At 37.8% G+C, this 22,289-nt stretch overlaps 1 long non-coding RNA gene and 1 pseudogene across 1 annotated transcript; one reads left to right on the top strand and one right to left on the bottom strand.

The window, feature by feature from the left end:
- Nucleotides 1-5,867: 5,867 nt before the first annotated feature.
- Nucleotides 5,868-6,418, top strand: LOC148153688 (glutamate dehydrogenase, mitochondrial pseudogene; annotated as a pseudogene).
- Nucleotides 6,419-11,080: 4,662 nt separating this feature from the next.
- On the bottom strand, nucleotides 11,081-14,091 carry LOC148153689 (uncharacterized). Its single transcript, XR_015766395.1, has 2 exons — nucleotides 14,005-14,091; nucleotides 11,081-13,780 (listed from the first exon to the last, which is right to left on the bottom strand). It is a non-coding gene; the product is annotated as an uncharacterized LOC148153689 (long non-coding RNA).
- Between the last annotated feature and the right edge of the window lie 8,198 nt (nucleotides 14,092-22,289).

Below are 22,289 nucleotides of genomic sequence, written 5' to 3' on the forward strand. Positions count from 1 at the left end.
TCTAGTGCAAATATCTTATTTCACTTCAATTAATTACTTAACATTGATTAAAAAGTGTTAATTCCAGATAAATTTACTCATAATAAGACAATTTCCCCATAATAGCACTTTTTCATCAATATCAAGGAAATATTCACTTAAATTTCTACAACTGCAGAAAAGTTGCTTGTAAGTTAGTTTTCTTATTTCAAGTATATTTCCACTAGACTTAAAATACTTTGTAAGATTGTGTTTTTGCAGTGATCCTCTTTTTCTTCTCAATCCTGTCAATTTTTGTCCTAAGAAAAACTTCCATAGTTGATGATACTGATGGGGAAAAATATGTAAAATACATACAAAAAGCTGTGCAACTTGTTTATCTCTATCAATAAGTCAGTACATTGTTTAAATATTACAGAAGGAGCACAGAAAAAAAGAGAGATCTTAGACCAGGGGTGTCCAAACTTTTTGTCACATTAATCAAAACATTTCCTTCAAACAAACTTCTTTTAATTATTTAAAATTGTTTGTCTCAATCAGAAATAAAACTTTTTCCAAGAAAGCATCTGGCTATTCTATGTTCATCATAAAGTTGTTGACCTTGGAGCAGGTTTTCTTTTTTTTTTTTTGATTGCAGTGTAAAACCGGTTCTACTGTTCAGTCATATCAGCGATTCAGATATTTCCAGTTCATTGTGGTGGCCTGCAGCTGGATTTCCTTTCATTTTACTGATTTTGTCTTCTTCCTCAAGTTGTTTATCTTATACTTAAAGATATTAAACCAAGAAAATAAGAATCTGCAGTATTTTTAAAATTGCTTTAAACCTCCTAGAACTACAGTTCTCCATTTTAGATCTTCATTGATCAGTCTGATTAGTGACACTTTGATGACCGCAAAGAGAAAAATGACCTGCTGTAGGCAGTTCAGGTGTTTAATTAAACAACTGATATTAATATTACAGATGCAGAATCGATTCAAATACTCAAAAATGTTTTTTTTAAATAAGTCTTTGGCTCTCCTATTTGCGAGCATATATTGCATCACACGTCCACAGCTGAAGGGCGTCTCGTCCGCTGTGAATGTTTAGAATAATTCTTTGATATATTTTTATTTAAGAGGAAGCCATGCAGCTAAGCTAACCTAAAGCTGGTAATTTAAGTTGCAGAATTTGATGCTCAAACATGCTTTTGTTTAAATATAAGCTGAAGGAATAGTCTTGTACAAAATTTCTCAAAAACTGTTATTGAATCAGAAATTGTTTCTGAAATGAATTGTGACATAAAAATCGTAATCGAATTGTTAGATACTGAAAGATTCACATCTCTAATTAATAAAGTAACTTCAAATAAATTAAAATTAAATCAAAACCTGAATATCTGGGAAATTTTTATTTATTCTAGATTTTAAAATCCCCCAGATTTTTAAGTTTTTGTTTAATTTTGATCTTCTTTTATCTGCAGGCACTTTATTAATATGCAGTTATTTTTATTTTATATATTTTTATATTAAATGGGGATACCTTGTTGCTCTGCTGCTGTAACAAGTTAATTTCCCCACTTAATGCAGGACTATTCTATTCTATTCTATAAACTGGACCTTACAATAACCAACCAAATAATTTATTATGTTATATGTAACTGAATTAACTCTGGCTTCCTGTCGAGGCTGAAGCGTTGCTCATCGTTTGATGGTTTGTTTTCTTACCTCTCCTCCTTCCCCTCCTTGCTCCATTCCTCCATACTCTCCCTGCAGAGGAGAAAACAGCATAAATGGTTCAAAAACATAAAAAAAAACAACATTTGGAGTCGATTATTACTGTCTGTCACAATGAGATAGTGACAGTGAGAGGATCTCGGCATCAACAAATGTTTAAGTTTTGATTTCACTAAGACATCATTTTACAAACTGGTTTGAATGGAAAACATGCTGGGAGGAACAAATCAACATGCTGAGGGATTTTTAGGCTGTTAGTTTGTTATAGTTCTTAAGTTTGCAAACCAAAAGGGGGGATAAAAATATCAATAAATACTTTCTGCGTCGTTAACTACCTGATCTGGTAAGCTGGAGGAGAAATAATGATTAGAAATGAAAAGATTTAGTATAATTTAGTAAAGTGTTGCCTTACACCAAAGTGAGCAGCAGAAAAGAAGGTGAAAGAAGCAGAATACAATACCTTGTGAAAGTATTTATGCATTTTCCCCTGTATAAAGAAGAATCTGAAAAGTGTGGCGTATATTTCTCTATAGCCTAAAGGTCAGTAATCTTTTAGAACCATAAGCAGAGTTCATGGGTTTGAATACTTTCATAAGGCACTTTAAAAAAAAATAAAATGTCAAACTTTCTCCTCTTTTCTTTGTAATTTGCTTCCAATTAATCTGAATATTTTGGAATCCTTACAAATTAAGAGCATCAATATGCTTTCAAACCTTCAAAAGGCTTTACTGTTATTTTATTATTTTACATTATTTGTTGTTTTAAACTCAAAATGCTGTAATGTGACCAGCAGCTTTCCAACCATCCCTCCTGATGCTCACCTGCTGCAATAAACCTTAGATTTAAATTGATGGATTAGACCCGCAGCTATCAGTTAGCATGCAAGGCTTCGCCTCTTTATCTCTCAAACCCAAACCAAACCCAAACCAGGTAGAGCTAAAACCCCCATGTTGCTGTCCAGTAGGTACCTCATATATGGGCTCCTCCTATCAGAGAAACACAAATGAGACACAAACAGCATAAAAAAGAAAAACAAATAAAACAAACAATGAGAACAACAAAACAACAACAACAAATTCTGGTCATTTCGCCCTTTCACCATTTTGAATGTTTGTCTTTTTGTTCGCAGAATTTCAGGTACAAAATGTTTCCATTGATTATTTCAAGTAATTTTCTATAATACTGTAAACTGGTAGATACTAGAAGATTTTCAAAAGATCCTAAAATGTTTGGTGAAACACAAACTGTTACAGTTTTTGTGTGTCCTCCTGATCTTTCCTAATTCAGAAAGGTGTCCCTCAGGGGTCCATATTTGGCTCCTTTTTTATTTATTATTTAAGTAAACTGTATTAAAATGTAGCAGACACAAGTTTCACTTTTATGTGGATTTTGTAAACTTCTGCTTCATCTTTTGCCTTTGATTAGGCAAATATCTGCCTACAAATATTTTTGGATTTTTCTAAAAAGAAGTGTAGTTTGTAACTTCAGAAACAAACTTTCTTCGTGTGAGAAAAAGATTTATAAATCTTTAATCAACAAATGACTACAGTTACAGTTTAAACACCTAATTCGTGGTTGAAAATATTAGGCTCAGTGTATCTGCAGGAATATGATTCGTAAATAATTCTGGGTTTAGTTCTTATTTTTGGAGCTTATAAAGCTCTAATCTTGCTATTAATCCAATTAATCCATATTTCAACTTGTGTTTTCAAAGTGGAACGATTATGTTGCTGTTTTGGCCAATAAGACATTTTAGATCTTATTGAGATTATTCTGGGTAAAATAAAGAATAAATAAAATCCTCTACTTATAGTATATTTGGATTATTAAAATTCATTCAATTCATTTCAATAGTTCAGAACCAAATAAGCCTGATACTAAGTGGTTTAGTACATGAGTACGAAACATCTATGAATGTAGATGGGAAGAAATGGTAAAGGGGCGAATTGACCTGAAGTACAACAACAACAACAACAACAACAACGCACAAGACAGGAGACATTTATACCACAATAAAATAAAATAAAATAAAATAAAATAAAATAAAATAAAATAAAATTAAACAACTTCTTGCATTCAAGCTCAAAAGTCACAACAAGAGTTAAATGTGAGAACATTTAACGTCTGTCAGATAAGTTAACATAAAAGCCAGAGAAAGGGTGAACAGATGTCAGGAGTTCACAAGTTAAGTAAATAACTGCACAGATTTATATTCAGAAATGCAAAATTGCTCCTAAAATGCAATGTGTGGATTGTGCAATAATGAACATAAACAATAAATATAAAGGAATGGAGTCTGAATAAAGAAAAATCACTAGACCCTGATCCTCGTCTAATCACAATAATTATTACTGAAAAACATTTTTCATTTCAGTAATTAAGTTCCAAAAGTTTGTGTCCCTGCTGCAAAATTTTCCTTCCACTTAACTTTCCTTCAACGTGCTTGGATCCAGGCCTCTGTGAACAACCAGTTTTCTGAAATGTAACCTTTTCTGCCTCCAGTAACTCTCTACTGGACGACTGTAAAGTCAGTAACATTCAGCATAATTGTGCGGATCATAACTTAATATTTTGCATTACGAAGAACTTTTTGAATTGGTCTTATGTAATATTAATTACATTTTTGGACATAATAATTTAAATTACCCCGAATAAACACTTGAAATATATTGCACTTCTTGTAAAAATAACATCTGGGTTTCACCTTTTGAAGGGAAAAAAAAAATCCGTAAAGTTTTTATGTTTAAGATGGATTCAAATTTACAGTCGGAAAAAAATAAACTGCTATAAAATCTGGAGAAATTTAGATCAGAATAAGTCTTTCTTTAAAAATAAATAAAAAAATAAAAACTAAAAATTCAACACCACGTTTAGAAATCGATTTAAGTAGTTATGTAATAAACGACACATTTCCAGTGTCGCAGCGTTACAATGATGTAAATAGCTCCATCTAGTGGCTACAAACCAAACAGCAGTTAATATTGTTTCTTCAGTTTGATCCAGGCTGCTGTCGCCATAGACATCAATACGTATTAATGTCTATTTGAGGTAAAAACACCTTTTTCTGTAAATATGTTTGACCTAAAACTCCTCAAGTGGCATAACTTTAGATTCATCTGATTCAAGTTCATTAAAGGAATGCCAATGTTTTGGATTTTGGCAAATAAAACATTTATTTTCTTATTTAAAAAAGGAATTGAACTGTTTATTTTCATCTTTAAGTATATTTCCAATATAGCATAAAAATATTTAGTTGGTTAAATGGAAAATCTGCAGATTGTGTTAAATTTTTTTAATCTATTAATGGTCAGAATAATTGATTACTAAAATAAAAATGGTTGCAGCCTTAGTGTTTTGCAGCGTTGCAGCAAGTCGATGCATTCTGGCATCACTGATGCTTTAAGTGGGTGCAGGTTGCTTTGATAGGGGCCTTCATCTGCATGACTGGGTGTGGCGTCTCTCCTCTTCCTCATGACGAGTCGCCATACCGGTACCTTTGGCAGTGCAGGAATGTGCCAAGTGCTGCAGGAAAACGAGATCAGGATTTCTGTAAAGGAAGCATGAAGTGCTCTAAACCGTCCTCAGTGGTTGCATAACTGATCCAAAGCTGAGAAAAAGTAACATCTGGCTGAACAGCATCCAGAGAGGCTGGATGGACAACAAACGCCTCGTTCTGTTCCCAACAGAAGAAAAGGGCACAAAAGTTGTAATTTTATGAAAACAGTTGATTGAAAACCGATGACCAGCACACAATCTATTCAGAATGACTGAAATGGATTCTGGACGTTACGAGTCATTTGTTATCTGTTATCTGTGGCTCTTTGAATGGAGTTGAGCCGGATGATTGCTATGTTTGAAAATAAATTTATTGAAACACTTTTCACTGATATTCTAGCAGTTTGAAATGCACCTTTTTTATTAAGCTGGTGTTGTCAAATTATTTATGTTGTATCTGGAAGCTAAATTTAAAAAAAACATTTAAGTCTCAGTACTTAAAAGCACTGAGTGTTAATTGTATTAAGCAGTAGAAGAATGTGGAACCAACTTTGGCCACAAGAGGGCACCAAAGTATTTGAATTTAGTTAGACTGATTCAAGCTTCAGTGATGTGAACTTGTTTTCTGTAGAAGGGAATTGAATTTTTTTTAAAAATGTCTTACCTCTGTATCCATCAGCTATTTATTTATTTTCTCCTCAGGGTTTCGGTAATGTGGGTCTCCACTCCATGAGGTACCTGCACCGTTTCGGTGCCAAGTGTGTGGGCGTTGGAGAGATTGATGGAGCCATCTACAACCCAGACGGCATCAACCCAAAGCAGCTGGAGGATTACAAACTGGTGCCAGCACCGCCGCCTTATCTTCCTTTACATTAGATTTACGTTTTATTGTGAATAAACATTACAAAATATCTGTTCTCCCCTCCTTGCAGCAACACGGCACCATTGTGGGCTTCCCGGGAGCCAAGCCCTACGATGGGAACATCCTGGAGGCGGACTGCCACATCCTGATTCCTGCTGCTGGAGAAAAGCAGCTCACACGCAACAACGCCCGCAGGATCAAGGCGAAGGTGAACACTCGTTTCCACTAACAGAAGGTGGCTGATAGTTTATGTTTCCTTTTGAATTTACATTAAAGATGAACTTTTGTTTCTGTCAGATCATTGCTGAGGGAGCCAACGGACCCACCACTCCAGAGGCAGACAAGATCTTTCTGGAGAACTTCCGGTAGAGCGAATGGCGGGGTAGGACGCGTGTAGCTGAGCTCCCGCAACTATTAGATATAATTGTTATTTTAGGCACATTTTTGTTAGCTTTTTACTCCTTCTCGGTGTGTTTTTTGTTCACTCGTCTCAAGTCCTTGCTTTTTTTTCCTCAATTAAAATGCCTCCAAAAGTCAAACCGTCTGCACAGCAACAGAGGCCTGCTTCTCATGCTACATCCTCGCCTCGTGGTGACTCTCCTACCTACACGGATGAACTTGCTGACATTTCTCCTTCCTCGGCCTTTAAGTCTGAGCTGCTATCGGCTCTTCGGGTTGAAATGGCACTTATCTTCAAGACTGAACTCCAAGCAGCTCTCACTGAAAATTTGTCGAGTATAAAGGCTGAGCTCCTAGCAGTGAAGTCGGAATTGACTAGCAAAATTACAACTGTTCAGCTGGATGTGCGCGCCCTGAAGGACACCGTGGGCGAGTTGGAGACATCATGCTCTACGTGCGCCGACGATATCACTACTCTACAGGCTAAGGTGCAGCAGTTGTCCACGGATTTGAAAAAATTGGACAATAAATGTGATGACCTGGAGGCCAGATCTCGTCGCAACAATTTGCGTCTGATAGGCATTTCAGAGGATTTTTCCACCACATCTATAGCCATTTCCACTTTGCTTAAGGAGGCTTTTCAGCTGGAGAAGGAGCCCTTGGTGGACCGTGCCCATCGTACTCTCCAACCGAAGACGAAACCTGGAGAGCGACCTCGTCCTATAGTTGTTCGTATGCACTATCATTCGGACTGTGTGGACATTTTGCGCCGAGCTAGGACCCAACAGCGGATCACGGTTAGAGACATGCGCGTCTCTGTTTTCCCTGACCACACGCCGAGGACCGCCCGGGCCCGTGCTGCCTTCACTGAGGTCCGCCGTCAGCTTCGCGAGATCCCCGGGATCCGTTTCGGTCTGCTCTATCCAGCACGACTCCGGGTCACACACAATGGTATGGAGAAGGAGTTTAATTCACCAGATGAGGCCAGCGTCTTCATCAAGTCCCTCAAAGCATAAGAGAACTTTGCAAAGGTACACGGCTTTGATTAAGCAGCTACGTGTCACATTTACTGACTATTATTATTATTCTCTTTGCCTTACAGAGCTTATGTTCTCTTTTTGTAGTTTGTTATATTTTAGTCTCAACTAGATGTGCCATAATGACGAATATTGTTGAGCTTGCGGGAGCTCGGACTGCAGCTTTTCTGCTACTACGTTGCTAAAAACCGTAAGCATCCAATTTAGGGATCTGACTCCTTTTGGGGTCTGCACTGGGTTCCCCATCGTTTGGGGATGGGGTCGTTGTAAGTGCTGCGGGGGTGGGGTGTGGGGGGGGGAGTCGTTGTTCTATTTGTCAGGGTTCCCTTTTTTTTGGGTTTTTTTTTTTTTTTGTTCTTTTTTTTTGTTTTTTTGTGGTGGTGGGGGTCGGTACACCATACTCAGTTTTCCTGTCTCTACCGTTGCAATTGTCTTGAAACATGTCTACTAAAGATAACAATGTGATCATCCCACAAACGGGGTCTTCTGTGAGATTTTTGAGCTGGAACATCAAAGGTATGGGGAGCCCACTGAAGAGATCAAGGATTTTTGCCCATTTGAAACATCTTAAAGCTGACCTAGTGTTTTTACAGGAAACCCATATGCGCACCAAAGATCAGGTCAGACTAAAATGTCCCTGGGTTTCTGATGTATTTCATTCAAATTTCAACTCTAAAGCCAGGGGGGTTGCTATTTTAGTTAGCAAATCAATTCAGTTTTCAGCTTCTAAAATTATTTCGGATAAAAATGGCAGATACTTAATTGTTATTGGTAAATTATTATTTATCAATTATTGTATTTATTGTTTGCTCTGGCTATAGAGCCTCTCTCAGTCTTTTTAAGGTCCTCTAACACTTTCACCGGAATTTCCCGATTAGGTACAGAATTCAAACTATCTCTTTATGCTGACAATTTATTGCTGTACGTTTCAAACCCTAGTCTTTCCATCTCGTCAATTTTATCTGCTTTTCGAAGATTTGGATCTTTTTCTGGTTACAGAGTAAATATTGCTAAAAGTGAATGCTATCCTATCAACGCGGCTGCATTAAAGCTTTCACACTCTGACATTCCGTTTAAGTTGAGCTGCTCTGGTTTTAAGTACCTGGGTGTCAGTGTAACAAGATCATTAAGCTCTCTTTTCGCTGCTAACTTTTTGCCTTTAATTTCTAAAATTAAATTGGACCTCCAAAGATGGAATAGTTTACCTCTTTCACTCATAGGTAGAATCAATGCAATTAAAATGAATGTTTTACCTAAATTCTTATTTTTGTTCAATAGTCTTCCACTGTTTCTGCCGAAACATTTCTTTAAAATGTTGGATCAGGTTATCTCTGGCTTCCTATGGTGTGGTAAATCACCCAGAATCCGCAAATCCACTCTTCATAGATGCAAATTCAGCGGTGGTTTGTCACTTCCAAACTTCCAGCTGTATTATTGGGCGGCCCATATCCACAAAATTTCATTTTGGTTTGGATCCCTGAACTTCCCATGGTGCAAGTTGGAAGCACAATCATGCTCCCAATCCTCACTAATTGCTCTTCTCACTTCCCCCATTACATCCAACCCCTCTGGCTTTACGAACAATCCAGTAGTTCGCTCTGTCTTAAAAGTTTGGTGCCAGTTTAGGAGGCATTTCAAACTCTACTCGGCATCTACACTAGCTCCTTTAATGAGGAACCACTTGTTTCAACCAGCACTCACAGATCCTGCCTTTTTGTTATGGGCTAATAAAGGGCTGTCATGTTTTAAGGATTTTTACAAAGGAGGTATTTTTCGCAGCTTTACAGACCTTGCATCAGAATTTCATCTTCCCCCTTCTCATTTATTCCGGTACTTTCAAATTAGACACTGTGCCAGGGCTCTGTTTCCCGGTTTTCCTGCTAGGCCACCAAACCTGTTCTGGGAGTTGTTTCTGAGTTGGGATCCTCTCCAAAGGTCATATATCTCTAAAGTTTACAATCAACTTCTGTCTTTTAATTCTTCACCCATTACTAAGATTAAGGCTGCTTGGGAACTCGAACTTGGTCTAAATTTGGGAGAGGATTGGTGGAATAATGCTCTTAAGAAAATTCATTCAAGCTCAATCTGTGCTCGACTTTCTCTTATACAGTTTAAAGTTCTCTTCAGAGTTCATCTCTCTAAAAATCGATTGTTGCAATTTTTCTCTGTTTCTGACATTTGTGAGAAATGTCGTGCGCCTACCTGTAATTTAACTCATATGTTTTATTCCTGTTCATCACTTCATAGTTTTTGGCAGACCTACTTTGTTACAATGTCAAAGATACTCTCAGTGGTTATTAAACCTTCTCCCCATGTTGCCATATTTGGGCTTCCAGTTAACTACAAACAGTTCACTTCCAATCAATTGGACGTCTTAGCATTTACTTCCTTATTGGCAAGACGCCGTCTTCTTTTCCACTGGAAACTAACTAAACCACCCTCTAGCAATCAGTGGCTAAAAGACACCATGTCTTTTCTAAAATTGGAGAGAATTAGATATTCAGTGAAAGGCAACTCTGCAAAATTTTATAACTTATGGCGCCCTTTCATGACATTTTTTCACTCTCTTCAGTCTCTTCCCTCAGATTGAGTGCTACACCCCATTCCACCCTCCCCCTCCCTCCCTTTTTTTTTTTTTTTTTTTCCCTCTGTTTTCATTATTTATTATTATAATTTTTTTTTTTTTTACTAGGTTTGTTCTTGTGTCTTGTTCACTTAAGAAAGAAAAATACTCATAGGAGGTAAATTGTATGCCTTTTGTCAGTTATGTACTGTTTACCTCTTCTACACCTGTATCCTGTTCGTTTCTATCGTTGCCACAAAGAAGGTGTGTATCACGGCATACTATGTTAAGAGTAAAAATTTTGCCTGTAATGTCTCCTTCCCTTCTAATAAAAATATTAATAAAAAAAAAAAAAAAAAAAAAATCTTTCTGGAGAACAACGTCATGGTTATTCCTGTGAGCAGGCTTCAAATTCACAGATATTTTATTTAAATTAAACACAAAAACTAATTTTTCCTTCATATATGAAGTCAAATTTAACTGGTTCATCACCTGTTGAGGTTTTACCCTGATGAGCTCATTCATGTTTCCCTGTTCAAATATTCAAACAAACCACAAACCGCTGCCTGCATCAGACATGAATTTATCTCGACTCAGATCAACTGTGATTTAGCTGAAAATAAAATGAAAAGACATAAAAACTTAAACGTTAAAGTAAAAACTCTGCATGAACTGAAAGTTCCCTGAAGGTGTTTTCTTTAAATGGAAAACTTAAATATGTCTTTTTGTCACTGGTTTACATAAACATATATTAACCCTGTTAATGTTGAGAGTTGCTGTGAAAGCAAAGATATTTAGACACAAATTTTTTTGTGCTCTGGATTTTGATTTCTTATTATTTATCTAAGAATATGCAGGATATTGAGCCCAAGAAATGTTTTTGTATTCACTTTAATTGCTTCTTTTTATTTCTTTAAAATGCATTTACATTGTTTTATAACAGCAGGTGACTTTTTCAAGTGTTTGTTTTATTTTTAATGCCAACTTTATTATTTATATATGCATATAAACAGAGACAAACTCATGAAGAAGTGACTTTTTTATTGTATTTATTTCTCTTTAAAGCAGAGTGTTTTTGTTTTAAGCTCCTGTTTGTAGTTTTAAATAATTTACAGACAAAAATTTCACAGGAAAATTTTTATTGAACAGAAATCAAATCAAATTTTGAAGCACAGTTTTGGTTGCAGGCAGTGTTGTGGTACTCGAGATCGGTCTTGGTCTCGAGTCCGGTCTTAAGACCGTTTTCTGATAGTCTCGGTCTCGTCTCGGACTCGACCGCATTTGGTCTCGGTCTTGTCTCGGTCTCGGGCTCTGAGGACTCGGCAATTTATTTCAAGACCAGTCGAGACCGCAACTGTGAAAATATCACTAAACGTACAGCATACTGTCCTGTTTATTTGTTAACATCTTTCTTTTCAGTGGATGCAAAACGCACCGATTAAAATCCAGGCGACTACTGTTTCTGTTACTCCCCCCTCCCTCCTCCGCTCCCCTCCCCCTCCCCACCTTCCACTCACGCGCGGCGCTCCAGGACATGCGCAGTGGTTTCCTCTCAGCGGCAGAAAATGTTTGTCTAATCGTCAGTAATATAATAGCGCTACATAAATAGTAAGAAATCCGATAGCCACAGCTAACTCAGCAGCGCTTCGCTTTCACAGACGGTGGGAACAACGTCTAACTTTTTTCGTCACTTAGAAAAGAAGCTCAAAGAAGGTAAGCTCTGCTAACGTGATGTTAGCAAAGCTAGCTGTACAGAGACACATAAGAATTTGTGATGAAAAAAAGTCACTCACTGTCTGAGTTATTGTGCGGAGGTGTTGATTGCCTTGTCGCACATATAGGACAACGCTGTGTCCAAAAGTCTGCAATATAGTGATGTGACATTCAGAAACAGTCGATTCTTCTCCACGGCTCTTTATTTATTAGATAGGACTGGAGTGTCACTCACTGAGAGCCGTTGTTCTATCAGGTAGCCATACGCTGTCAGAATAGCATACGTGCAGAGTACCATGCCTGCGCATGCGCATTAAGAAGTCCGATCGTCAGAGGAGTTGTCAGTTCACCATATGCAGCAAGTTATGACGAAAATAAGTCATTAAATTGTTTATAATATGACATAATATGATAACTAGATGGATATACATGCGTTGTCATGGTTTCAAAGTGTATTTAAAGCAGGTCTGGCTTTAGCTGGATGTCATACAACTGTTAATAACCAAGTGTATGATGATCTACGTCATGATTCTATGTTGCTGATTAAATAAAATCATATGGTAATGACAGCGTATGCATGTCTGAGCTAAGCATACCACTATCTGACAACGTATGCTGATCTGACAGAACACCGTGAGTTCGTGTTAAACCCGTTTTTTGTTCTAGTAATGCTCTGTGTACACTGCATCATTATTTAATTTAATTATGTACGTTGATATTTAAATTAACAAATAACTAAAACACAAGAAAGAAAGAGCATGCAGAGCATGCACATTGCTCTTTGATTGTTTTTGTTCAAAGTGGCAGCTGTAATGTCTGCCATGGTGTCAGACTACCTGGCTTCATGTACTGGGATAGAGAGTGAAAACAGTCACGATGAGCGCCTTCTGTTTGGTTACTTATTGCTTGTTGCTCCTTGGTCAGTGTTCATAGTTGAGCGTTATTTACCATCAGGGCATTTCCTCAATTGCTATGTTTAATGGTGCAACAGTGGTGGTTTCTTACATGAGCAATATGGGCAAATGTCCAGGGTGTTATGTTTTTAGGGATGGCACGAGACCATCACACATTGTAACACAGAAATGGAATATTTAATATTGGTAAAATGTATTAAGTATTTAATATCTAGTTGTTTTTATGGGAATATGGATCTTTCAGATTATTTTGAGAAGCAATTTTGATCATATTTCACATTTTATCATATCATGTAGAGCGCGGTGCTGGTCTTGGTCTTGACTCGGTCTCGACTTTCCTCGGTCTTGGTCTTGACTTGGTCTCGGACCCTAAAAGTCTTGGTCTTGTCTCGGTCTCGATACACTCTGGTCTTGGTCTTGTCTTGGTCTCGGGTTAGGTGGTCTTGAACACAACACTGGTTGCAGGAGACATTTTGTTCTCAACAAGTAGCAACGATCAGGACTACATGATGATGTTGTTCTTCCTTGCAGGACATGTACCTGAACGCTGGTGGTGTGACTGTGTCGTACTTCGAGTGGCTCAAGAATCTCAATCATGTCAGTTATGGGAGACTGACCTTCAAGTACGAGAGAGACTCAAACTACCACCTTCTCAGTGAGTACAAAACGCTCCGCAGTCCTAACATGACCTCCAGAATATGGTTTGGGGAAGAGGGTGAAGGGAAGGAAGGGTCAGGAGACGGAGAGAAACGATCTCAGAAACAATTGAATTAATCCTCTAAATGCGATTTTTTTTAAACCAATTAAAAAATTTTTTCCTTTTTGTCTTACAACCATGTATCACACACATCTGAGTTGTCGGATAAAACATAATGACACCTGCATCTGTGTCCCATTTGTAACAGATTTCTTCAGGTCCTTTTCCATATGTATTCTCTATGCGTTCAAGCATTTCTTCAGGATGTTCTGTGTAAAACATGTACTTGTCTTCCTTTCCATCTCTCTCAGAGACAAACAGAACCGCTGGGTTAGCTGTCATTTGACTTTCCCGTTGTTTTTTTTTATTCCATGGTGATGTTCCAGTCAAATGAAATTCAAAAGGCATCTACATAAAAAAAAAAAATCAAACAGAGACGTATTAATAAAAATTTACTTATTGCGTTGACATGATAAAAAAAACAATCGGGGTGAGATTTCTGTTAACATAACATATTACGCATTTGGAGGGAAAGTTTACATTAAAAGCTGCCTTAAAAGGGATTTTATCTGTTTCTTATTTTTCATCAACTGATCCTTCAGACAGATCACAGTAAAAGTTGGTTTGTTTACCTCTTGGGCCATCTTTCACTGTTTTTATGCTTCAAACAGTAACTGGTGGTGAAAACAAACAGGCTGACTGGTGTACCAGTTGTTTCCTAAAAACACAGAATAACAACGGTTGTTAAATATTTTACTGCTGCTTCACTGGTCGTATGAAAAGTTCTGCTGTAAACACATCTTTATAATTTTCTGGCAAAATGTGAAGCATTTGTGTTATTTTTTTATTTCTTTAAAACAGAAGATGGTCTGTTTTGATCTGCACTTGTGTCATGAAGAAAAGAAATAAAAGTAATGATAATGTGATTAAAAAATGTGAAGGCAAATAGAAATCTTACCCGGTTTAGTGGCTGAGGCGGCACTGATGTGGTTCTGCTAGCAGCTTCCAACAGTGTTTGTGTTTCTTTCCTGCCTTTTCCTGCTTATTTATACCCTCTCTGTATTTCACAGCAGCCAATCATATAGGGGTACATTTATTTTTCACTATGTGTGATGGAGAAGAATAAAATGTACTTTATAGAACCAGTTTGCCTTGAACTTCCAGATTTAAAGTACCGACGTTTTGCTGATATGTTTTCGTTGAGAAGACAATGACTGTTATAAAAAAATGCAGTCCTGGGTTGGGTGACCAGATGATCCACTTTGAGTCATCGCCCCACATTTTGATTCACATCTGTCATCCCAGAGATGAGTTTACCAACATTAGTATTGATTTTAGGTTTCAAAGTGAGCAATGTGGGACAAATGTTTCTACTGTGAAGCATGTGAGGTACTTTTCTGTTTTTTTCAGGGATAAATGCTGCATCTTTGGCCATTTCTACCTTTTAGTCTTTGTTACATGTCTCCTTGTTATGAAAGCATCTTAAAAAGCTCTAAACGAATCCACACGTCTGTCTTCTTTCCCTGTTGCCTCCTTCCAGTGTCTGTGCAGGAGAGTCTAGAGAGGAAGTTTGGGAAGCAGGGAGGACCCATCCCCATCGTTCCCACCGCCGACTTCCAGGCCAGAATTGCTGTGAGTATCGTCTGCTCTCCTCAGCTAAAGCAAAATCGATACAAGATCTGTACCAGAAAGCACTGCCTCCAGAAAATAGCCACATCATTCATTATGATATTTTAGGTTTAGAAAACTGATGCATCTCCATGATTTGGTGTTTAATAATCCTCATTTGCAGGGCGCCTCTGAGAAGGACATTGTTCACTCTGGTCTGGCCTACACCATGGAGCGCTCCGCCCGGGTGAGTTTGGCACCAAGTTAGGAAGGCAGAAGTTATGAACCAAAAGCTGCTCAGTTAATGCACCAATTTAAAAAACAGTTTTTAAATTAAATGCTTTATTGCAGCTTCACATTGCAGTAAGATGTTTTTTCCTTCTTCCGGTATTTCTTTCCTCCTTCCTTTGTCTTTGTGTTTGTGTGTTTCTTTCCCAGCTTGCACAAGAAGTTCTAGTTGTAAATTTTTGGTGAATTTGAGTGTTTTCTGTTTTGAAATGAGTCCAGATGAGTGGAGGACTCTGGAGATTTGAGTCTGTTTCATTTTTGTTAGACGTGTCCAAACTTTTCGTCACATGGGCCAAAATCGTTGAGTCAGAAGTGGGCCAAGAAAATAAAAATAAAATCAAACAAGTAAAGTTGTCCAGTTTTTGCTGTAGACCCAAAACTTAAAAATATTTTTTTTATTTATTTATTCAAATCTTCTGAAATAAAAGAAAGTTAATCTAGTTTTCTTTTTTTTTTGGGAGTGGGGGGCTGATTGAACAAATTTATTCTGTTTATAAAAAAAATAAAAATTTGGTCACCATCTTTCAAAACACTTGCTTTATTTAACCACGTTTAATAAATGAAATAAAAGCTGATATGGTGCAGCAAAGTCTTTGTGTTAAACTTGACATTTCCCAATATTAGAAAATTATATTGGTAATAATTTCACCCTGAATAAAATTAAAGTTTGCACAGATCAAATTTGTTTCCTTCTTGAATTACAGTTGGGGCCACACAAAATCACTCAAAGGGCCACAAATGGCCCCCGAGCCGCACTTTGGACACCCCTGATTTATGAAGTAGAAATGTTCTAGCAAATCATTTCTGCTGTTTCGCAGTACAAGAGAGTAACATTTCTGAAGCTGCTTATTAGTTGATTTTGCACCAATTAAATCAATAGAAACATTATATACTGTAGGCGATTCTGTTTTTCCCATTTTAAAAATAAATAAGTTTTCTATCATCTGCCTTTGCAGCAAATCATGCGCACAGCAGGGTTTTTACTTATTGTTGCTTTTGGTGCATAGAATTTAAAATCCAATTGTTCATCATTGGTGCAAATTTGTAAGTGTTGAATCAAAAGGCAACTGGACTTCTTGTCTTTTCCAAGAATTTCTCACCCCTCATCCAAAAGGCTCCTTCAGTTCATTGGAAGCAGCTTTTATTGCCTTTACGTTGCAGCCAGAACAACCACACGACTTTCTGACCTGAACCTCCATCCGGGTCAAATATTTGGGTTGTTCTGGTCACGTTTCGGAGGCGGAGGGAGGGTTTATCTACACGAACACACAGGTGAGGCCGGGGAAGCAGAGGGGGCGCTACAGGCTGCAGTGGGGGTTAGGCGGTGAGGGGAAAGCCGAGGTGCGGCGTCTGGAAGAGTCTGTTCTGATTTTGGTTCCGAAAATTCACAAAAAAATATGCTGAACATCTGGAGTCGGGTACGGCGAGGCGAGGAAGGCGAGGGGCAGCTGGAGGGTCCGGAAGGAGACTAGTACCCCTAGAAATGAGAACAACGGATTTAGAGCAACACATGACTGCTAGAAATAAATTAATAACAGTGTTTGAAGCCTAAACACTGATTTTAACAAAGGTCGTCCTTATCGATGGTAGATGTCTTCAAAAATCAGACAGAATTGGTGCTAAAATTTTTGTTTGTGCTGCTATCATTTTAAAGATATCAAGAAATGTTTCCAGAGGTCATGAAAGGTCAACCAGCCGCCCCACCTTCAATAAGACAAAGTTGGTGTCAATCAACTCAACTACGTTTGTGCTGCTTTGGCTTTGAAGATGTATGTTAAAGTTTGAAGGTCATCTTGATTTAGTAAAAGTGTGTGTGTGTGTGTGGGGGGGCGTCTGGTTGACCTGTTGACCTTTAAACTTTCAAAGCCAAAGCAGCACAAACAAAAAAAATTGCTGCATAAAAACCAGCCCAATCAGTTGATTGCCACCAATTTTGATTTGCACAATGTGGGGCGGCTGGTTGACCTTTCATGACCTCTGGAAACATTTCTTAATATCTTTAAAATGAGAGCAGCACAAACAAAAATGTTGCTGCACAAACATTTAACAAAAAATTGTCTGATCTGAAGAATGTGTTTCTAGTGCAAATATCTTATTGCACTTCAAAACACACAAAACTAACTTACAGGTAACTTTTCAGCAGTTGTAGAAACTCATTTTAAGTAAATAATTACTTAATATTGATTAAAAAGTGTTAATTCCAGATAAATTTACTCATAATAAGACAATTTCCCCATAATAGCACTTTTTCATCAATATCAAGGAAATATTCACTTAAATTTCTACAACTGCAGAAAAGTTACTTGTAAGTTAGTTTTCTTATTTCAAGTATATTTCCACTAGACTTAAAATACTTTGTAAGATTGTGTTTTTGCAGTGATCCTCTTTTTCTTCTCAATCCTGTCAATTTTTGTCCTAAGAAAAACTTCCATAGTTGATGATACTGATGGGGAAAATTATGTAAAATACATATAATAAGCTGTGCAACTTGTTTATCTCTATCAATAAGTCAGTACACAGTTCACAGGAAAATTTTTATTGAACAGAAATCAAATCAAATTTTGAAGCACAGTTTTGGTTGCAGGAGACATTTTGTTCTCAACAAGTAGCAACGATCAGGACTACATGATGTTGTTCTTCCTTGCAGGACATGTACCTGAACGCTGGTGGTGTGACTGTGTCGTACTTCGAGTGGCTCAAGAATCTCAATCATGTCAGTTATGGGAGACTGACCTTCAAGTACGAGAGAGACTCAAACTACCACCTTCTCAGTGAGTACAAAACGCTCCGCAGTCCTAACATGACCTCCAGAATATGGTTTGGGGAAGAGGGTGAAGGGAAGGAAGGGTCAGGAGACGGAGAGAAACGATCTCAGAAACAATTGAATTAATCCTCTAAATGCGATTTTTTTTAAACCAATTAAAAAATTTTTTCCTTTTTGTCTTACAACCATGTATCACACACATCTGAGTTGTCGGATAAAACATAATGACACCTGCATCTGTGTCCCATTTGTAACAGATTTCTTCAGGTCCTTTTCCATATGTATTCTCTATGCGTTCAAGCATCTTTCCAGGTTCTTTTGTGTAAAACATGTACTTGTCTTCCTGTCCATCTCTCTCAGAGACAAACAGAACCTCTGGGTTATCTCTCATTTGTTTTTCCCGTTCTGTTTTTCTACGCCATGCTGTTTCACCATTTTGAGTAAATCTTTGCGGCATCTGCATAAAAAAGAAAATCCAAAAGAGACGTATTAATAAAAATTTACTTAGGACGTTGACATGATAAAAAAACAATTGGGGTGAGATTTCTGTTAACATATTACGCATTTGGAGGGAAAGTTTACATTAAAAGCTGCCTTAAAAGGGATTTTATCTGTTTCTTATTTTTCATCAACTGATCCTTCAGACAGATCACAGTAAAAGTTAGTTTGTTTACCTCTTCGGCCATCTTTCACTGGTTTTATGCTTCAAACAGTAACTGGTGGTGAAAACAAACAGGCTGACTGGTGTACCAGTTGTTTCCTAAAAACACAGAATAACAACGGTTGTTAAATATTTTACTGCTGCTTCGCTGGTCGTATGAAAAGTTCTGCTGTAAACACATCTTTATAATTTTCTGGCAAAATGTGAAGCATTTGTGTTATTTTTTTATTTCTTTAAAACAGAAGATGGTCTGTTTTGATCTGCACTTGTGTCATGAAGAAAAGAAATAAAAGTAATGATAATGTGATTAAAAAATGTGAAGGCAAATAGAAATCTTACCCGGTTTAGTGGCTGAGGCGGCACTGATGTGGTTCTGCTAGCAGCTTCCAACAGTGTTTGTGTTTCTTTCCTGCCTTTTCCTGCTTATTTATACCCTCTCTGTATTTCACAGCAGCCAATCATATAGGGGTAAATTTATTTTTCACTATGTGTGATGGAGAAGAATAAAATGTACTTTGTAGAACCAGTTTGCCTTGAACTTCCAGATTTAAAGTACCGACGTTTTGCTGATATGTTTTCGTTGAGAAGACAATGACTGTTATAAAAAAATGCAGTCCTGGGTTGGGTGACCAGATGATCCACTGTGTGTTTCCGTCCTGCATTTTGATTCACATCTGTCATCCCAGAGATGAGTTTACCAACATTAGTATTGATTTTAGGTTTCAAAGTGAGCAATGTGGGACAAATGTTTCTACTGTGAAGCATGTGAGGTACTTTTCTGTTTTATTCAGGGATAAATGCTGCATCTTTGGCCATTTCTACCTTTTAGTCTTTGTTACATGTCTCCTTGTTATGAAAGCATCTTAAAAAGCTCTAAACGAATCCACACGTCTGTCTTCTTTCCCTGTTGCCTCCTTCCAGTGTCTGTGCAGGAGAGTCTAGAGAGGAAGTTTGGGAAGCAGGGAGGACCCATCCCCATCGTTCCCACCGCCGACTTCCAGGCCAGAATTGCTGTGAGTATCGTCTGCTCTCCTCAGCTAAAGCAAAATCGATACAAGATCTGTACCAGAAAGCACTGCCTCCAGAAAATAGCCACGTTTTCTACAGGATAAACATAATTCATTATGATGTTTTAGGTTTAGAAAACTGATGCATCTCCATGATTTGGTGTTTAATAATCCTCATTTGCAGGGCGCCTCTGAGAAGGACATTGTTCACTCTGGTCTGGCCTACACCATGGAGCGCTCCGCCCGGGTGAGTTTGGCACCAAGTTAGGAAGGCAGAAGTTATGAACTAAAAGCTGCTCAGTTAATGCACCAATTTAAAAAACAGTTTTTAAATTAAACGCTTTATTGCAGCTTCACATTGCAGTAAGATGTTTTTTCCTTCTTCCGGTATTTCTTTCCTCCTTCCTTTGTCTTTGTGTTTGTGTGTTTCTTTCCCACCTTGCACAAGAAGTACTAGTTGTAAATTTTTGGTGAATTTGAGTGTTTTCTGTTTTGAAATGAGTCCAAATGAGTGGAGGACTCTGGAGATTTGAGTCCGTTTCATTACTGTTAGGGGTGTCCAAACTTTTCGTCATGGCCCATGTGACGTTTATAAAAATAAATAAAAAAAAATTTGGTCACCATCTTTCAAAACACTTGCTTTATTTAACCACGTTTAATAAATTAAATAAAAGCTGATATGGTGCAGCAAAGTCTTTGTGTTAAACTTGACATTTCCCAGTATTAGAAAACTATATTGGTAATAATTTCACCGTGAATAAAATTAAAGTTTGCACCTGCATCCACCGGGACAGATCAGATTTATTTCCATCTTGAATTACAGTTGGGGCCACACAAAATCACTCAAAGGGCCACAAATGGTCCCCAAGCCGCACTTTGGACACCCCTGATTTATGAAGTAGAAATGTTCTAATGAATCATTTCTGCTGTTTCGCAGTACAAGAGAGCAACATTTCCAAATAAATTTTCTTTTCTGAAGCTGCTTATTAGTTGATTTTGCACTAATTAAATCAATAGAAACATTATATACTGTAGGCAATTCTGTTTTTCTCATTTTAAAAATAAATAAGTTTTCTATCATCTGCCTTTGCAGCAAATCATGCGCACAGCAAGCAAGTACAACCTGGGTCTGGACCTGCGGACGGCCGCCTACGTCAACGCCATCGAGAAGGTCTTCAAGGTCTACAACGAAGCTGGGCTGACCTTCACATAAACGCCAACCTGCACTGCTCTCCGTTCCTCCGCTCTCCCTGCTAGTCATCCCTCTCTCCGGCTCCCCTCTACCTCCTCAGACAGCCTTCTGAACATATCACCGTTTACCGCAGCTCCCCACACGCGCAGCCACAACCTCACAATTTCCTCTGCGATATCTGTGCAGCCGTCGACACGCCGCCCTGACCTCGGAGTTGGAGCAGACATCGGTGTTTGTGAAGAGAGAGAAGACTCTTTCCCTCCCTCTGCAGCCCTGTAGGTGTTTGTGTTGTGGCAGCCATGTTTCACGGCGCTCCTATCGTAGTAGCTGAATGCATGTGTAGCCGTTTCTGATGCCTTATTTCGGGATGAGGTGGCGCCTCGAAGGGAGCCGGCCACTTCAGTCTAACGTTGATTAAAAGGGATTTAGATTTAACTCCATGTGAATTAGTCGGATTAGTTGTTTTTAATCTTTCTGGTGAAAAGATTAGCGATTCTAAATTTCAAGGATTCAAGTGTTTTTACTGTCCTCTTCATATTTCTGCTTCCCTTGTTGCTTTAGCTTAACGCAGCTTCTCTAGACGCCGCCGGCCTCTAGAGAGGAGCAGAGGTTTGGCGAGCGCGTTGTGATCACCTTGTTAATTCTCGTCTGTTTAACCGTCCTATTGCTGCATTGAAACAAGTTTTTTTTTTGGAGGAAACTGCTTTTTATTTTTATTGTATTCAATTTTTTTCTTTTTTTGAAACGACAAATAAAATGTTCTTAAAAAGGCGAGTGATTTCTTTAAACTTCTTTACGGCACCTTTACAGGAAATCAGCATAACGTGTACAAACGATGAGGTCTTCATGTGGATACTCTGATTTTTATCTAGGGGTGAATTGATAAATCAACCCAGATTTTCTTAATTTAAGGAGATTGAGGATCAGTCGATACATCTGAAGTGGATCTTATTGATCGTTGTCCTCTTGTTCTGCTGTGAGAGATTTTGACTGACAAACGCACCAAGTCATGTCGGCACGTTCAGTTAGTAACCCCTCTGTTGTCAACTCTGTGTCTTTCTTGCTATATTTAGCAACATTTCAGACAAATTGGGGAAAATCGGAATCAGCAGGTCAGACTTTTTAAAAATCTGTAATCGGTCAGAAAACTAGTTTTATCACAAAAGTTGGAAAATCCCCAAAGAAAAGGTCTAGGTCTGGAAAAAATATTTGATATTTCTACACTTTTATTCATTTTCCAGTTATCAAGAATCAAAAATTGGGATTTTTCTGAGTAAATTCCAAAAATCTGATTTTGGTGTGAGAAATGAGTTTCCCTCACAGTAGAATCCTTTTTATTGGTTTCTATTTCTTGGACACCAAAGCTGCTTGTGAAACCAAGTTGATCCAATGATGTT

Source organism: Poecilia mexicana, unplaced genomic scaffold (genome assembly GCF_051168715.1).
Source record: "Poecilia mexicana isolate PSO_F unplaced genomic scaffold, ASM5116871v1 scaffold_19, whole genome shotgun sequence".
NCBI lineage: Eukaryota > Metazoa > Chordata > Actinopteri > Cyprinodontiformes > Poeciliidae > Poecilia > Poecilia mexicana.